Source organism: Macrobrachium nipponense, chromosome 15, assembly GCF_015104395.2.
Source record: "Macrobrachium nipponense isolate FS-2020 chromosome 15, ASM1510439v2, whole genome shotgun sequence".
Taxonomy (NCBI): Eukaryota; Metazoa; Arthropoda; class Malacostraca; order Decapoda; family Palaemonidae; genus Macrobrachium; species Macrobrachium nipponense.
The window spans coordinates 4,473,142-4,478,651 of record NC_087208.1 but is presented as its reverse complement, the minus strand read 5'-3'; positions in this window follow the sequence as shown (position 1 = coordinate 4,478,651).

Here is a 5,510-nt window from a genome sequence, read left to right as displayed (position 1 = left end):
GCTATTCCTTCTATCTGTTTCCATGGCTGAATTATCATGTAGCGTTTCTCTCTTCCTTTCTAGACTATAAATTTTAAGAATTGTAGTCTTTCTTTCCCAGTAGTCTAGGTCCTTAAACTTCTTCTATTCTAGCTGTAAAGGACCTTTGTACACTCTCTATTTGTGCAATATCCTTTTGATAGTGTGGGTACCATATCATATTGCAATATTCAAGTGGTACTACGACATATGTTTTATAAAGCATAATCATGTGTTCAGCTTTTCTTGTTTTGAAGTGCCGTAACAACATTCCCATTTTTGCTTTACATTTTGCCAACAGAGAGAGAGAGAGAGGAGAGAGAGAGAGAGAGAGAGAGAGAGAGAGAGAGAGAGAGAGACCGTTTGCTATGACTGCAATACGCATTGGTTTAACATCCATGCAAAGTGTGATGGGAATATCTTTATTTTTTTCTACCATTTTGTAATACTTTCTCTTTTTCTCCTCTGTTCATTTTTCATCATGAATTAGATTGGTGACTCCGGAGTGCATTACCCCTCAAGTGTAAGCTGCGATTCACAATCACAATGTAAGACTATTGGAATTTTCTAATCCTTATCAGTTCTGATGATAACCCTGCAATAGGATGTTTTCCAGACGACCGCACAGGCTCATATGACACTGGAATGTGGCTTCTCGCGAAGGGCCCTCTTCCACGGACTGAAATGAAAAGAGGAGAACTGAATATGAATGGATAAACGTAACTGAAGTGAAATTAAGAATTATTTAGATATGAAAATAAATCACTTTTCAAATGAAATAATTTGATCTTTTCTATGCATTCTCTTTTAAAATGTGAGGTTTTATGGAAAACCAAGACCGCATTCTCTGACCCATCCTTCTTCTAACTTTTGCATGGAGAATGATCCCCTGCTCAAGACTTCCTAAGCCTCGCAGCCTCCACATCACTAAGACAGAAACTACAAGGCAGCGCACGTTGAACTCTCTACTTGAAACGCGACAGAGGCTCGGGGTATGCAGTAAGAGGATGCTATCGAAGTTTGATTTTGCAAAGGAATTTTATCCTTGTTCTTAAATTTTGAAGGTGCTTGTGACAGTGACTTTTTTTTTCCTTAAAATTCTCAAAGGTGCTCTACTGAGTTGTGGAAAATTGGATCAAAGGAACTTAATGACGACGAGACTTCGTTCGAGGCAAAGTGGCAAAATTCTAACAGATTGTTCTATTTTTTTTTTTTTTTGATTTTTTTTTTTTTTTTTTTTTAAGGAAATTCAATCTGCGCTCGCATCGTGCTTCTTCCCCAGTGCTTTCGTGTATCTGTCTGTCTATATGTTCATCTCTCTCCCTCACGTTCAGTTCTACCTTCGATACAATAAATTCTACCAACTAAAAAATATAAATAAGCACATCGCCTCTCTGAATGTGGTTTCTGTCCACTGATCAGCAACCTTCCTGATGAAAAGACTTCTTCTGAATTCGGGATTCGGAATCTCATTAAAAGACGTAGTGTCTAACGAGGTCATATGAGACATCAAAGGCTTTCTCATAAACGGGAAAAATTTGATCAATGGAAAAGAGGGAAAATACGGCGATTTTAAGACCTGAATTACAGGAATCTGTCTTCCTAACTACCTTTCGTTCTAGTGAAATATCGTCTTTTGGTTTCAATACCTGATAAACAGTTATCAAAACCAACAATGTTTTCGTGTAATGTTCAAACTGTTAACATTCATGCAATATAATAATGTTGACTTTTCGTGCAAATTACTAAAAATAAATAAATTAATGCTTCAGCCCTGAAAAATTTAATTGAAAATTGGTTTCATTTTTTAATTCTCTTATAATTTGTTTATAATTGTGCAGGAGTACTCAGGGGAGAGGAAGAAAATAAAAAGAAAACTAAAAAGGTCGTGAATTTGTTTGTATGGTGTTTTTACGTTGCATGGAACTAGTGGTTATTCAGCATCGGAACCAACGGCTTTACGTGACTTCCGAACCACGTCGAGAGTGAACTTCTATCACCAGAAGTACACATCTCTCACGCCTCAAAGGAACGCCAACACCATGCCGACCACGCCACTGAGGTGCTAGGTCGTGACAGTGCTCATAATGTTTATTCTGAGGTAAAATAAAAGAATGCTTAATGTCAGTATTAGGCAATCGGAAAAGGAGAAATGTCTTACGTTAGGGACAAATAACATTGACAAAGCAAATGCACATTGCAAAGATGCATTGAACTTTTCTATGGTGTCTCAGTCTCTCTCTCTCTCACACTTTATGGCGTAAGAATTTCAGCATTAAAAAAGAGCAAAGATCCGAGGCAAAAATGCTCCCGGTATTTTTAAATGTCACGGAACATTCCGTGCGTTTTCCCTCCTCAGAGTAAACAAAACAGAACTTGGGTTTCGTATTTCCAGACCAAGTTTTGGTATTGTTGTATTGTTGAATTTTAAACTTCCAAGTGTGAGACAGCGTTTTCTCCCGTTTATATCATAAGCAATTATTCTTTTTAGTTAAAATGGGGAACTGTATGTAGACTCTTCCCAATCATTTTACCATTGCTTCTTCAGTACCTTTATTTTTTATACATTCAACTTCCCTGGCAGATATATACTTAGCTATAGACTCCGTCGTCCCCCGACAGAAATTCGAATTTCGCGGCACACGCTACAGGTAGGTCAGGTGATCTACCGCCACTGCTGCTGGGTGGCAGAACTAGGAACCATCCCATTTTCTAAAACAGATTGCTCTGTCGAGGGTAGCCATAACTCGTTATTGTTACTCCTGACTTGGATTTCGTTTTTTCATCGCCGTTGATCTTCTGGACTGTCTTTTTGGTGACGTATTTGGATCTGTGGTTTGGCATACGCTTTTGTGGAACGTTTTTTGGATTTTGGCTTTGGCATTTTGCTCAAAAATGTCTGATTCTAGCTGCGAAGTTAGAAGATGTATGAATGAGGGTTGTTTGGTGAGGCTACCGAAAGTATCGTTAGATCCTCACAAGGTATGCAAGAAGTGTAGGGGATATGAATGCACGAGAAATAACACTAAAGTGTGATGAATGTGTGATGGGAGGAAGGATGGAAAGAAACTAGATTCCTACTTAAGGAAACTAGAGAGAGATAGGGTTAGAAAGGCTGTCCTCTAGAAGTATGAGTAAGATCACGCTCTAACGAGCCAGTTAGTATAACTAACCCCCAGTAATTGCTTCCTCACATGCAGTATCAACAACCTCTCCCGTAGCAGATGTTGCAAGTTCTGCTACGGAGATTGCAAATCTGAAGACCGCATTAAGAAGGATGGAGCTTGAAAATGCAAGCTCTTAAAGGTAAGAATGTGGAAAGTGACATAAGTGTCCCCAGTGTAGTGGAGGGTGCGTCTGATCGGCTCTGTCTCGCTCCCAGACCTAGACCTCTTCCAAGCTCCCAGGCCCAGAGGAGAAGGAATGTCGACAGTCGTACGGAGGTTACGGAGAATCCCACCGGTCAGGCGTCCCCTCGGCAGAATCTGTAGCGTCCCAGACTGCCAAGGATCGCCATTGGAAAGGCATCCTGAAAGAGTGCTTTTCGTCATCCGATTCGTCTCCTCGAAGAAGTGGATGGACTTCCGACGAATTGTCCGCGTCCGATCAAGAGGAGTTGGAAAGCTACGACGTTGGACTCGAGCCCCGGAACGTTTTCCGGGACGATTATTCCTCCCTACGAGGAGGAAAAAGAGCCAAAAGGACAATATCTCGATCTCCTACACCTTCCAGAGCGCATTCTCCTATTCATACAAAGAGAAGGAAGAAACAGCGACGGACATCCTACCATAACAAAATGCAGGAGCAGATTTCCTCTTTAGTAGGAGTATTGAGAAAGACCTCCCGAGGAAAAAGGGACGATTTCTTCCGGTTAAGAGATCTCGTCCGAAGGGCATTCCGGACTCCAGACTTATCTCCTCTACTCCTCGTACGAGTACAGAGAGGAATAAAGAAAGAAGGATGAAAACTCATAGAATTGAGACGCAACATACGGACAATGACGAAGAGTGTCCGAGTCGGACAGAACCACCCAGGCGCTCGGCGCCAGAATTGGACTACTCGACGGGAAAAAGTGTCCTACGCGGACGGCGCCAACCAGACACCATTCGCCAGAAGCGGACAGCCCGGACAGGCAGATATGTCCTATGCGGACAACTATGTTCAAGCGATGCCTGCCTACCGCGGACAGCCGTGGCAAGGCGGACAGTCTGGATAGGAAAAAAACGTCGTGCGCAGGCAACTCCGCCGTCCGCGCCAGGAGCCAGAAGCGGACAAGACGGACAGGCAGAAGTGTCGTACTGGATGACACAGCCAAGCGCCAAGTTCCATATGTGGACAGCTCGGACAGACGACACAGTCCGAGACGGACAGATACGTCCAAGCGCATTGAAGATTTTCTTCAAAAGAACAATACGGAGAAATCAACCAGGAAGCGTCTCTTTATGATTTGGACCAGGAACGGATTTCTCTGGACGAGACGAAAGACGTCGCACAGGCGGCCGTCGTCCTGTTCACGATATGTCCGTTTTCTGGTGAAAATCTGACGCAAGCACAGCTGTCTCCTGAGAATGCAAAATGTCGCACAGGCGGCCGTCATTCTTGTCAGGAGGGCTTAGATGATTATCGGTTTTTTCTCAGGATCGGCATTCTCCCTACAGGGACACAAGATGATCGCACAGCGGGCCTGTCGACCTTGTCGGGAAGCAGTTGATCCTGCGAAGAGTCCTTCACCTTGCGAGAGAGACGTTCTCCCTCGGCTAATAATGATTCTCCGGTGGAACTTGCATTAGAAGATGTCTCTGACACCGAAGATCAAAAAGCGGCGGGACTATCAGACTACAAAGCGTTGGCTGCGCTTTTACTCCAAGAATTTGGAGATTCATTGAGTCCTGCTGCTCCTCCTTCTCCTCGGTCGCTGTTCACAACGCGAAACCGCAAAGTCTTCCTCCTTCTTGAAGATTGCTGGCCAACAATTTCCCTTCCATGAAGAAGGCTTTGCAGTCTTTTTGGAAATTGGCTTAACTCCAAGAAGGAGGCGGGAAAGACTGTCTTTTTACCTGCCCTCCTCCCTCAGACTTTCTGGGAGGAGGGGTATCTGGTATGAGACAGGCGAAGCAATGGGACTCGCCCTCCCCAGCGACTGCAGAGGCAGATTTCTCACGCTAGTGGACGCGTCAAGGAGACGCTCTCTTTCTTCAGCCAAGACAACTTGGGGAATGTCTGAAATGGACCATCTCCTCAAGGGATTGTTTCCATGTCTTGGAAGTTTTCAACTTTCTGGACTGGTCCCTTGGGGTGATGGCCAAGAGGACACAAGAAACAATGAACAACTGAGCCCCGATATCCTTAATAGTATTTTGACTTGTATGGATAAAGCAGTGCAAGACGGTATCGGGAGAAGTGGCCTCCCTTTTCGGGCGGGAATACTTAGAAGAGGACTGTATTCAGTTCTTTTCTTACGAAAGCTGTCTCTCCGGCACAGAGGTCGTCCC